The 14,028-nt window shown below is 47.7% G+C and overlaps 1 protein-coding gene across 5 annotated transcripts in view; it reads right to left on the bottom strand.

The window, feature by feature from the left end:
* Positions 1–14,028, bottom strand: part of ZNF652 (zinc finger protein 652) — a 210,184-nt gene that overhangs the window by 50,617 nt on the left and 145,539 nt on the right. The gene's annotated exons all lie outside the window — the stretch shown is intronic.

Raw genomic sequence — 14,028 nt, forward strand, 5'->3', positions numbered from 1 at the left:
GAGAAAAGCAGATAGGTCAGGTCCTTTAGGTCCAGATATTGAACACATGCACCAAAAACTGCAAAACACTAGGACAGATTTGGATTAAAAGCAAAATAGCAACTCGGCAATTACATTTGTTGAATGTTTACAAATGAATCAGTACGACAGTCAGACCTATGTTGTTATTTACCTTTGAAAATGTAATATCAGAATTCAGAAGAAAAAAAATGAAATCCAGATAAATTCTATGCTGACATTCCTTAAAAGTACTGATTTTGCCACATAAATATTAAAGATATATAAGGCACAATTCCATTTGAAGACAATTGAATAGCGCTGGGAATTAGCTCCCGGGGGTTAATCAATACAACGCAGTGGTAAGTCGGAGAATGCCCGTCCTAACAGACTAAACAGGGTGTTTTGTCGGGAGAACCGGTATTCTCACACTTAAGTGCCAGAGAGACGATGTTTCCGCCGCACTAAGGGTAGAAATCAGCATTGTGTAGGCACGTTTGTCAGATTTCTGCTCGCACTCTCGAAGGCAGGTCTCACTGGGCGCTGTATTGAATATCTCCAGGAGCTAATTCCAGGCGCTTTTCAACAGTCTTCGAATTGAATGGTGCCCATAGTTGTTAAGACCCCCTCAAAAATAACTTCCGTGAAATACCTCTGTGATGGCTTAGAAAACACTTTAATTCTACATCATATGTAAGCAACAGCTGCACTTAACTAGTTAACCCATCAGCAATTGAACATTGTAATATTACAGCAAGACGACAGCTTTAACACTCACTGCAAAACAGATTATGACATCCGCAGGTGGCATACACTGTCTCTAGGTGACAGCAACTTTACCATCACTACAAGCATACTGCTAGGTCACTTAAACATCTAAATTAGTACAGAACAGCGCCCTGCTAGTAATTATTCCCGTTTGCCAAACTAACTAAATCTATACACCTGAAACAAAACATCTCAGGTGTGGTGGCACCACTGGTTTCTTCAGCAAAAATACTGACATATGAAATATCCTGTGACATTCAATATATTGCTGTTGTAATTTTCTGTAGAAAAATTCAGGTCGCAAAGCTATTAAGCTGGAAACTACATAAGGCTGACAAAATAAAGTTGTGCAGATAATTGATTAAATTCAGTGTGTGACGCCTTTAATACAGAAATGTTTGACACCACAAATTCATGAACGTTACCCCATCAAAGTGGACTACAAATAAAAAGGCAAACAATGTACAGTCAACATGATAGTTCTCTGATTGGTTGTAGAACATTCTAGCCCCACCCATTCCATCTCCAACATAACTAGGTAAAGCCTGATTTCTATAGCAGTATGTGCCCTGACACTAATGAAACACATTCAAATTATTTTACACCAAATGAAAGGAATTGCATTTGGCTCCTTTACTAAAATGAAATACTCATTTTTGAACCTTGCAAAAGGTTGACATTCCAGATGGAGAACACTGCAGTGCAAATCAAACCTACAACAATAAAGCTTTAGCTGTAATGTAAAAAGGGTCTCTTTCATGAGTCAAGACTAGGATATGTCATACATTACATGACAAAGTATGCGGTCACTCAAACATCACAACCATATGTATTTGTTGAACATCTCACTCTAAAAGCTTGGGTAATAATATGCAGTTGGTCTTCCTTGCTGATTTTAGAACATAGCTGCAGGCATTCCCATGCATTCAGCCATAAGAGAATTAATATGGTCCTGCACAAATGCTGGTGCCCCAATTTAATTCAAAGGGGTTTGATGGGGTTGATGCTAGGTAAGTGTGCAAGGCAGCTAAGTCAATAAAGACCAAATCCAGTAAACTATGCAGAACAGAAAATGGCCTTCCCCAAACTGTTTTTCCAAAGTTGGATACACACAAATCTTTAGAATGGCATTGCAGTGTAGCATTAGAATTTTTTTTCATTGGAACAAAGGGGTGCAGGTTAAATAATAAGATTTTACTCACCGGTAAATCTATTTCTCGTAGTCCGTAGTGGATGCTGGGACTCCGTAAGGACCATGGGGAATAGCGGCTCCGCAGGAGACTGAGCACAACTAAGAAAGCTTTAGGACTACCTGGTGTGCACTGGCTCCTCCCACTATGACCCTCCTCCAGACCTCAGTTAGGATACTGTGCCCGGAGGAAGGATTTTGAATCCCGGGTAAGACTCATACCAGCCACACCAATCACACCGTATAACTTGTGATATTATACCCAGTTAACAGTATGAACATAACAGAGCCTCTCCACAGATGGCTCAACAACAACCCTTTAGTTAACAATAACTATATACAAGTATTGCAGACAGTCCGCACTTGGGACGGGCGCCCAGCATCCACTACGGACTACGAGAAATAGATTTACCGGTGAGTAAAATCTTATTTTCTCTGACGTCCTAAGTGGATGCTGGGACTCCGTAAGGACCATGGGGATTATACCAAAGCTCCCAAACGGGCGGGAGAGTGCGGATGACTCTGCAGCACCGAAAGAGAGAACTCAAGGTCCTCCTCAGCCAGGGTATCAAATTTGTAGAATTTTGCAAACGTGTTTGCCCCTGACCAAGTAGCAGCTCGGCAAAGTTGTAAAGCCGAGACCCCTCGGGCAGCCGCCCAAGAAGAGCCCACTTTCCTCGTGGAATGGGCTTTTACAGATTTAGGCTGCGGCAGGCCAGCCACAGAATGCGCAAGCTGAATTGTGCTACAAATCCAACGAGCAATAGTCTGCTTCGAAGCAGGAGCACCCAGCTTGTTGGGTGCATACAGGATAAATAGCGAGTCAGTCTTCCTGACTCCAGCCGTACTGGAAACAAATTTTCAAGGCCCTGACTACGTCCAGTAACTTGGAATCTTCCAAGTCCCTAGTAGCCGCAGGCACAACAATAGGTTGGTTCAAGTGAAAAGCTGATACCACCTTAGGGAGAAACTGGGGACGAGTCCTCAATTCTGCCCTATCCATATGGAAAATCAAATAGGGGCTTTTACATGACAAAGCAGCCAATTCTGACACTCGCCTAGCCGAAGCCAAGGCCAAAAGCATGACCACTTTCCACGTGAGATATTTTAAATCCACGGTTTTAAGTGGCTCAACCAATGTGACTTTAGGAAACCCAACACCACGTTGAGGTCCCACGGTGCCACTGGAGGCACAAAAGGAGGCTGAATATGCAGCACTCCCTTTACAAATGTCTGAACTTCAGGCAGTGAACCCAGTTCTTTTTTGGAAGAAAATGTACAGAGCCGAAAACTGGACCTTAATGGAAGACAATTTTAGGCCCATAGTCACTCCTGACTGTAGGAAGTGCCGAAATCGACCCAGTTGAAAATCTTCTGTTGGGGCCTTCCTGGCCTCACACCAAGCAACATATTTTCGCCATATGCGGTGATAATGTTTTGCGGTCACATCTTTCCTAGCCTTAATCAGCGAAGGAATGACTTCCTCCGGAATGCCTTTTTCCTTTAGGATCCGGTGGTCAACCGCCATGCCGTCAAACGCAGCCGCGGTAAGTCTTAGAACAGACAGGGCCCCTGCTGCAGCAGGTCCTGTCTGAGCGGCAGAGGCCATGGGTCCTCTGAGATCATTTCTTGAAGTTCTGGGTACCAAGCTCTTCTTGTCCAATCCGGAACCACGAGTATAGTTCTTACTCCTCTCCTTCTTATTATTCTCAGTACCTTGGGTATGAGAGGCAGAGGAGGGAACACATACACCGACTGGTACACCCACGGTGTTACCAGAGCGTCCACAGCTATCGCCTGAGGGTCCCTTGACCTGGCGCAATATCTTTTTAGCTTTTTGTTGAGGCGGGACGCCATCATGTCCACCTGTGGCCTTTCCCAATGGTGTACAATCATTTGGAAGACTTCTGGATGAAGTCCCCACTCTCCCGGGTGGAGGTCGTGTCTGCTGAGAAAATCTGCTTCCCAGTTGTCCACTCCGGGAATGAATACTGCTGACAGTGCTAACACATGATTTTCCGCCCATCGGAGAATCCTTGTGGCTTCTGCCATCGCCATCCTGCTTCTTGTGCCGCCCTGTTGGTTTACATGGGCGACCGCCGTGATGTTGTCTGACAATCAGTACCGGCTGGTTTTGAAGCAGGGGTCTTGCTTGACTTAGGGCATTGTAAATGGCCCTCAGTTCCAGAATGTTTATGTGTAGGGAAATCTCCTGATTCGACCATAGTCCCTGGAAGTTTTTCCCCTGTGTGACTGCCCCCCAGCCTCGAAGGCTGGCATCCGTGGTCACCAGAACCCAGTCCTGTATGCCGAATCTGCGGCCCTCTCGAAGATGAGCACCCTGCAGTCACCACGGCAGAGATAACCCTGTCTCCAAGGACCAGGGTATCAGCCGATGCATCTGAAGATGCGATCCGGACCACTTGTCCAACAGGTCCCACTGAAAAGCTCTTGCATGAAACCTGCCGAATGGCATTGCTTCGTAGGAAGCTACCATTTTCCCCAGGACTCGCGTGCAGTGATGCACCGACACCTGTTTTGGTTTCAGGAGGCCTCTGACTAGAGATGACAGCTCCTCGGCTTTCTCCTCCGGGAGAAACACTTTTTTCTGGTCTGTCTCCAGAACCATCCCCAGGAACAGTAGACGTGTTGTAGGAACCAGCTGTGCTATTGTAGCACTTCCCGAGATAGTGCTACCCCGACCAATAACTGCTCCTTGGACATCGCCTTTATCAGGAGATCGTCCAAGTACGGGATAATTAAAAACTCCCTTTTTTCGAAGGAGTATCATAATTTCGGCCATTACCTTGGTAAATACTCTTGGTGCCGTGGACAGACCGAACGGCAACATCTGGAATTGGTAATGACAAACCTGTACCACAAAACTGAGGTACTCCTGGTGAGGATGGTAAATGGGGACATGCAGGTAAGCATCCTTGATGTCCAGAGATACCATGTAATCTCCCTCGTCCAGGCTCGCAATAACCGCCACGAGCAATTTCATTTTTATCTTGAACCTTCGTATATAAGTGTTCAAAGATTTCAATTTTAGAATGGGTTTCACCAAACCGTCTGGTTTCGGTACCACAACATTGTGGAATAGTAATCCCGGCCTTGTTGAAGGAGGGGTACCTTGATTTTCACCTGCTGGAAGTACAGCTTGCTGATTTGAGGTAACGGCGAGAGGGAGTAGCCTCGAACTCCAGCTTGTATCCCTGTGATACTACATGCAGAACCCAGGGATCCACCTGTGAGTGAGCCCACTGGACGCTGAAGTTCTCGAGACGCGCCCCCACCGCTCCTGGCTACACCTGTGGAGCCCCCGCGTCATGCGGTGGACTCAGAGGAAGCGGGGGAAGAATTTTGATCCTAGGAAATGGCTGACTGTTGCAGCTTTTTCCCTCTTCCCTTGTCTCTGTGCAGAAAGGAAGCGCCTTTGACCCGCTTGCTTTTCTGAAGCCGAAAGGACTGTACCTGATAATACAGTGCTTTCTTAGGCTGTGAGGAAACCTGAGGTAAAAGTTTTTCTTCCCAGCTGTTGCTGTGGATACGAGGTCCCAGAGACCATCCCCAAACAATTCCTCACCCTTATAAGGCAGAATCTCTATGTGCCTTTTAAAGTCAGCATTACCTGTCCAGTGCCGGGTCTCTAATACCCTCCTGGCAGAATGGACATTGCATTAATTCTGGATGCCAGCCGGCAAAATATCCCTCTGTGCATCCCTCATATATAAGACGACGTCTTTAATATGCTCTTATGTTAGCAAAATAGTATCCCTGTCTGACAGGGTCACAGACCACGCTGCAGCAGCACTATCCATGCTGAAGCAATTGCAGGTCTCAGTCTAGTACCTGAGTGTGTAAATACAGACTTCAGGACAGCCTCCTGCTTTTTATCAACAGGTACCTTCAAAGTGGCCATATCCTAAGACGGCAGTGCCACCTTTTTTGACAAACGTGTGAGCGCCTTATCCACCCTAGGGGATATCTCCCAGCGTAACCTATCCTCTGGCTGGAAAGGGTACGCCATCAGTAACTTTTTTGAAATTACCAGTTTCTTATCGGGGGAACCCACGCTTTTTCACACACTTCATTCACTCATCTGATGGGGGAACAAAACACTGCCTGCCTTTTCTCCCCAGACATAAAACCCTTTTTTAGTGGTACTTGGGTTAATGTCAGAAATGTGTAACACATTTTTTATTGCCGGGATCATGCAACGGATGTTCCTAGTGGATTGTGTATATGTCTCAACCTCGTCGACACTGGAGTCAGACTCCGTGTCGACATCTGTGTCTGCCATCTGAGGGAGCGGGCGTTTTTGAGCCCCTGATGGCCTTTGAGACGCCTGGGCAGGCGCGGGCTGAGAAGCCGGCTGTCCCACAGCTGTTACGTCATCCAGCCTTTTATGTAAGGAGTTGACAACTGTCGGTTAATACCTTCCACCTATCCATCCACTCTGGTGTCGGCCCCCAGGGGGCGACATCACATTTATCGGCATCTGCTCCGCCTCCACATAAGCCTCCTCATCAAACATGTCGACACAGCCGTACCGACACACCGCACACACACAGGGAATGCTCTGACTGAGGACAGGACCCCACAAAGCCCTTTGGGGAGACAGAGAGAGAGTATGCCAGCACACACCAGAGCGCTATATAATGTAGGGATTAACACTATAACTGAGTGAATTTCCCCCAATAGCTGCTTGTATACACAATATTGCGCCTAAATTTAGTGCCCCCCCTCTCTTTTTAACCCTTTGAGCCTGAAAACTACAGGGGAGAGCCTGGGGAGCTGTCTTCCAGCTGCACTGTGAAGAGAAAATGGCGCCAGTGTGCTGAGGGAGATAGCCCCGCCCCTTTTTCAGCTGACTTTTCTCCCGCTTTTTTATGGATTCTGGTAGGGGTATTTATCACATATATAGAATCTGGGACTATATATGGTTATTATTTTGCCAGGCAAGGTGTTTATATTGCTGCTCAGGGCGCCCCCCCCCAGCGCCCTGCACCCATCAGTGACCGGAGTGTGAGGTATGCATGAGGAGCAATGGCGCACAGCTGTAGTGCTGTGCGCTACCTTGTTGAAGACAGGAGTCTTCTGCCACCAGGTAGTCCTAAAGCTTTCTTATTTGTGCCCAGTCTCCTGCGGAGCCGCTATTCCCCATGGTCCTTACGGAGTCCCAGCATCCACTTAGGACGTCAGAGAAAATAAGAATTAGCCCAAACAATTATTGCGTCTACCCAAACTTTACAACTGACACTAGGTTGAATACGTTCTCCAAGCATTTGCCAACCCAGACTTATCAGTCACCCTGCCAGAAGGTGAAGAGTGATTCACTCCAGAACATGCATTCGCACTGCTCCAGAGTGAAATGACTACAACAGATGTTTGCCATTGTTTGTGGTGCTCTGAAGCTTGTGTGCAACTGCTAGACCATGGAAAGCCAATCCAAGAAGCTCCCAATAAACAGTTCTGTGCCGATGTTGCATACAGAAGCAGTTTGAAATTATTAAGTAAAGGTGCATACACCCTGGACGTTTTTGCCCAGTGTCTATGCAGAGCGATGATGTGAACATCGCTGGGCGAAAAATCGCTCAATGCATACACACTGAGCGATTTTCACCCGAACCAGCGAAGTTCACAGGGGTACACCACTTTCCACAGTAGGAGACTGTGGAAAGTGATTCACTCGGCCGGTAAAACAGGCCGACGACCAGCTGCGGACGGCGATGATGCGGGAGCGTGTCTAACAACTCACTGTCCGGCCATACACACTAGGAGATTCTCAAAACTCCAAAGGTTAGCTACTTTGAGCTCAAAATCGCCCAGTGTGCATGCACCTTTACAGTTGCAAAGTAAAGGTGCATACACACTGGGCGTTTTTGGCCAGCATGTATGCACAGCGATGATCGCTGACATCGCTGGGCTGAAAATCGCTCAGTGCATACACACTGAGTGCTTTTCCTCCCTGCCCAGCGATGTCAGTGGGGGTGAGCGGCTTTCCATAGCAGGACGCTATGGAAAGCCGCTCACCCCGCATTTCATCTACTGGTAATACCAGTAGATGAACGGCGGCCTCCAGCGATGAAGCGGGAGCACGCATCAGCGCTCATCCATACACACTGGGCAGCTATGAGCTGAAAGCAGCTCAGCACACCAAAAGTGAGCTGCTTTCAGCTCAAAATCACCCAGTGTGTATGGGCCTTAAGACAGATGATTTTTTTTTATGCCCCCTGCTTCAACAGAGCTTGTGTGGCTTATAGTTTCATGGCTGAGCTGTTGTTATGCCACTAGAGGTACAATATGTTCACATTCTAACTTGTCAACATTTCATCACTATCTACATGAACGTTGATCTGGTCAATATCGACATTATGACTGTTTGATATTGTACCCAACACTGTGACTATGGGACTGCATGGCTGTATGCTTTATTTTATGCACCTGTTAGCAATGGCTGTGCCTGACACAGCTTCTCTGAAAAAAAATAAGAATTTACTTACCGATAATTCTATTTCTCGGAGTCCGTAGTGGATGCTGGGGTTCCTGAAAGGACCATGGGGAATAGCGGCTCCGCAGGAGACAGGGCACAAAAAAGTAAAGCTTTACTAGGTCAGGTGGTGTGCACTGGCTCCTCCCCCTATGACCCTCCTCCAGACTCCAGTTAGGTACTGTGCCCGGACGAGCATACACAATAAGGGAGGCATTTTGAATCCCGGGTAAGACTCATACCAGCCACACCAATCACACCGTACAACTTGTGATCTAAACCCAGTTAACAGTATGACAACAGAAAGGGCCTCTTAAAGATGGCTCCTTAACAATAACCCGAATTAGTTAACAATAACTATGTACAAGTATTGCAGATAATCCGCACTTGGGATGGGCGCCCAGCATCCACTACGGACTCCGAGAAATAGAATTATCGGTAAGTAAATTCTTATTTTCTCTATCGTCCTAAGTGGATGCTGGGGTTCCTGAAAGGACCATGGGGATTATACCAAAGCTCCCAAACGGGCGGGAGAGTGCGGATGACTCTGCAGCACCGAATGAGAGAACTCCAGGTCCTCCTTTGCCAGGGTATCAAATTTGTAAAATTTTACAAACGTGTTCTCCCCCGACCACGTAGCTGCTCGGCAGAGTTGTAATGCCGAGACCCCTCGGGCAGCCGCCCAAGATGAGCCCACCTTCCTTGTGGAGTGGGCTTTTACAGTTTTAGGCTGTGGCAGGCCTGCCACAGAATGTGCAAGTTGAATTGTGTTACAAATCCAACGAGCAATCGACTGCTTAGAAGCAGGTGCGCCCAACTTGTTGGGTGCATACAATATAAACAGCGAGTCAGATTTTCTGACTCCAGCCGTCCTTGCAATGTATATTTTTAAGGCTCTGACAACGTCCAACAACTTGGAGTCCTCCAAGTCGCTAGTGGCCGCAGGCACCACAATAGGTTGGTTCAGATGAAATGCTGATACCACTTTAGGGAGAAAATGCGGACGAGTCCGCAGTTCTGCCCTATCCGAATGGAAGATTAGATAAGGACTTTTATAAGATAAAGCCGCCAATTCAGATACTCTCCTGGCAGAGGCCAGGGCTAGTAACATAGTCACTTTCAATGTGAGATATTTCAAATCCACCTTTTTCAATGGTTCAAACCAATGGGATTTGAGGAAATCTAAAACTACATTTAGATCCCACGGTGCCACCGGAGGCACCACAGGAGGCTGTATATGCAGTACTCCCTTGACAAAAGTCTGGACCTCAGGGACAGAGGCCAATTCTTTTTGGAAGAATATTGACAGGGCCGAAATTTGAACCTTAATGGATCCCAATTTGAGACCCATAGATAATCCTGATTGCAGGAAATGTAGGAAACGACCCAGTTGGAATTCCTCCGTCGGAACCCTCCGATCCTCGCACCACGCTACATATTTTCGCCAAATGCGGTGATAATGTTTCACGGTGACTTCCTTCCGTGCCTTAATCAAGGTAGGAATGACTTCTTCTGGAATGCCTTTCCCTTTTAGGATCTGGCGTTCAACCGCCATGCCGTCAAACGCAGCCGCGGTAAGTCTTGAAAAAGACAGGGACCCTGCTGTAGCAGGTCCCTTCTCAGAGGTAGAGGCCACGGTTCGTCCGTGAGCATCTCTTGAAGTTCCGGATACCAAGTCCTTCTCGGCCAATCCGGAACCACTAGTATTGTTCTTACTCTTCTTTGCCGTATGATCTTCAATACCTTTGGTATGAGCGGCAGAGGAGGAAACACATACACTGACTGGTACACCCAAGGAGTTACCAGTGCGTCCACAGCTATTGCCTGTGGATCTCTTGACCTGGCGCAATATTTGTCCAGTTTCTTGTTGAGGCGAGACGCCATCATGTCTACAATTGGTCTTTCCCAACGGTCTATTAACATGTTGAAGACTTCTGGATGTAGACCCCACTCTCCCGGATGAAGATCGTGTCTGCTGAGGAAGTCTGCTTCCCAGTTGTCCACGCCCGGGATGAACACTGCTGACAGTGCTATCACGTGATTCTCCGCCCAGCGAAGAATCTTGGCAGCTTCTGCCATTGCACTCCTGCTTCTTGTGCCGCCCTGCCTGTTTACATGGGCGACCGCCGTGATGTTGTCCGACTGAATCAACACCGGCTTTCCTTGCAGGAGAAGTTCCGCCTGGCTTAGAGCATTGTAGATTGCTCTTAGTTCCAGAATGTTTATGTGAAGAGACTTTTCCAGACTCGTCCATACTCCCTGGAAGTTTCTTCCTTGTGTGACTGCTCCCCAGCCTCTCAGGCTGGCGTCCGTGGTCACCAGGATCCAATCCTGAATGCCGAATCTGCGGCCTTCTAATAGGTGAGCCTTCTGCAACCACCACAGAAGTGACACCCTTGTCTTTGGTGACAGGGTTATTCGCAGGTGCATCTGCAGATGCGACCCTGACCATTTGTCCAACAGATCCCTTTGGAATATTCTTGCATGGAATCTGCCGAATGGAATTGCTTCGTAAGAAGCCACCATTTTTCCCAGGACTCTTGTGCATTGATGTACTGACACTTTTCCTGGTTTTAGGAGGTTCCTGACCAGATCGGATAACTCCTTGGCTTTTTCCTCTGGAAGGAAAACCTTTTTCTGAACCGTGTCCAGAATCATTCCTAGGAACAGCAGACGAGTTGTCGGGATTAAATGGGATTTTGGAATATTCAGAATCCACCCGTGTTGTTTTAGCACCTCTTGAGATAGTGCTAAAGCTGTCTCCAGCTGTTCTCTGGACCTTGCCCTTATTAGGAGATCGTCCAAGTATGGGATAACTAATACGCCTTTTCTTCGAAGAAGAATCATCATCTCGGCCATTACCTTGGTAAAGACCCGAGGTGCCGTGGACAATCCGAACGGCAGCGTCTGAAACTGATAGTGACAGTTTTGAACAATGAACCTGAGGTACCCCTGGTGTGCGGGGTAAATCGGAACGTGTAGATACGCATCCTTGATGTCCAAGGATACCATAAAGTCCCCTTCTTCCAGGTTCGCTATCACTGCTCTGAGTGACTCCATCTTGAACTTGAACTTTTTTATGTAGAGGTTCAAGGACTTCAGATTTAGAATAGGCCTTACCGAGCCATCCGGCTTCGGTACCACAAATAGAGTGGAATAATACCCCTTTCCTTGTTGTAATAGGGGTACTTTGACTATCACCTGCTGAGCGTACAGCTTGTGAATGGCTTCCAACACCCTCTCCCTTTCGGAAGAGACGGTTGGTAAGGCAGACTTCAGGAAACGATGAGGAGGATCCGTCTCTAATTCCAACCTGTACCCCTGAGATATTATCTGCAGGATCCAGGGGTCTACCTGCGAGTGAGCCCACTGCGCGCTGTAATTTTTGAGACGGCCCCCCACTGTCCCCGAGTCCGCTTGAGAGGCCCCAGCGTCATGCTGAGGTTTTTGCAGGAGCCGGGGAGGGCTTCTGTTCCTGGGAAGGAGCTGCCTGTTGGTGTCTCTTCCCTCTTCCTCTGCCTCGTGGCAGGTACGACAAGCCCTTTGCTCTCTTATTTTTGTAGGAGCGAAAAGGCTGCGGTTGAAAGGTCGGTGCCTTTCTCTGTTGGGGAGTGACTTGAGGTAAAAAAGTGGATTTCCCGGCAGTAGCCGTGGCCACCAAGTCTGATAGACCAACTCCAAATAACTCCTCCCCTTTATACGGCAAAACCTCCATGTGACGTTTTGAATCCGCATCGCCTGTCCACTGTCGTGTCCATAAGGCTCTTCTGGCTGAAATGGACATAGCACTCACCCGAGATGCCAGTGTGCAAATATCCCTCTGTGCATCACGCATATAGATAAATGCATCCTTTATTTGTTCTAACGACAGTAAAACATTGTCCCTATCTAGGGTATCAATATTTTCAATCAGGGATTCTGACCAAACTACTCCAGCACTGCACATCCAGGCAGTTGCTATAGCTGGTCGTAGTATAACACCTGCATGTGTGTATATATTCTTTTGAATAACTTCCATCTTTCTATCTGATGGATCCTTAAGTGCGGCCGTCTCAGGAGAGGGTAACGCCACTTGTTTGGATAAGCGTGTGAGCGCCTTGTCCACCTTAGGGGGTGTTTCCCAGCGCGCCCTAACCTCTGGCGGGAAAGGGTATAATGCCAATAACTTTTTTGAAATTATCAACTTTTTATCAGGAGCAACCCACGCTTCATCACACACGTCATTTAATTCTTCTGATTCAGGAAAAACTGTTTGTAGTTTTTTCACACCATACATAATACCCTGTTTTACGGTATCTGTAGTATCAGCTAAATGTAACGTCTCCTTCATTGCCAAAATCATATAACGTGTGGCCCTACTGGAAAATACGTTTGAATTTCTACCGTCGTCACTGGAATCAGTGCCCGTGTCTGGGTCTGTGTCGACCGACTGAGGCAAAGGGCGTTTTACAGCCCCTGACGGTGTTTGAGGCGCCTGGACAGGCATTAATTGATTGTCCGGCCGCCTCATGTCCTCAACTGACTGTTTAAGGGAAGATAAACCATCACGTAATTCCACAAATAAAGGCATCCATTCTGGTGTCGACCCCCTGGGGGGTGACATCTGCATATTTGGCAATTGCTCCGCCTCCACACCAATATCGTCCTCATACATGTCGACACCACGTACCGACACACACCGCAAACTCACAGGGAATGCTCTAATGAAGACAGGACCCACTAGCCCTTTTGGGGAGACAGAGGGAGAGTCTGCCAGCACACACCACAAAGCGCTATATATACAAGGGATATCCTTATATTAAGTGCTCCCTTATAGCTGCTTTAATATATATATATATATAGCCATTAATGTGCCCCCCCTCTCTGTTTTACCCTGTTTCTGTAGTGCAGTGCAGGGGAGAGACCTGGGAGCCGTTCTGACCAGCGGAGCTGTGACAGAAAATGGCGCCGTGTGCTGAGGAGATAGGCCCCGCCCCTTTTTCGGCGGGTTCTTCTCCCGCTATTTTTCCAGTCAGGCAGGGGTTAAATATCTCCATATAGCCCCTATGGGCTATATGTGAGGTATTTTTAGCCTTGTATAAGGTTTATATTTGCCTCTCAGAGCGCCCCCCCCCAGCGCTCTGCACCCTCAGTGACTGCCCAGTGAAGTGTGCTGAGAGGAAAATGGCGCACAGCTGCAGTGCTGTGCGCTACCTTATGAAGACTGAGGAGTCTTCAGCCGCCGGTTTCCGGACCTCTTCACGCTTCAGCATCTGCAAGGGGGTCGGCGGCGCGGCTCCGGGACCGGACTCTACGGCTGGGCCTGTGTTCGATCCCTCTGGAGCTAATGGTGTCCAGTAGCCAAGCAGCAAATCCACTCTGCATGCAGGTGAGTTTACTACTTTCCCCCTAAGTCCCACGTTGCAGTGATCCTGTTGCCAGCAGGACTCACTGTAAAGAAAAAAACCTAAACTAAACTTTCTCTAAGCAGCTCTTTAGGAGAGCCACCTAGATTGCACCCTTCTCGTTCGGGCACAAAATCTAACTGGAGTCTGGAGGAGGGTCATAGGGGGAGGAGCCAGTGCACACCACCTGACCTAGT

Source organism: Pseudophryne corroboree, chromosome 3 (genome assembly GCF_028390025.1).
Source record: "Pseudophryne corroboree isolate aPseCor3 chromosome 3, aPseCor3.hap2, whole genome shotgun sequence".
Lineage (NCBI taxonomy): Eukaryota > Metazoa > Chordata > Amphibia > Anura > Myobatrachidae > Pseudophryne > Pseudophryne corroboree.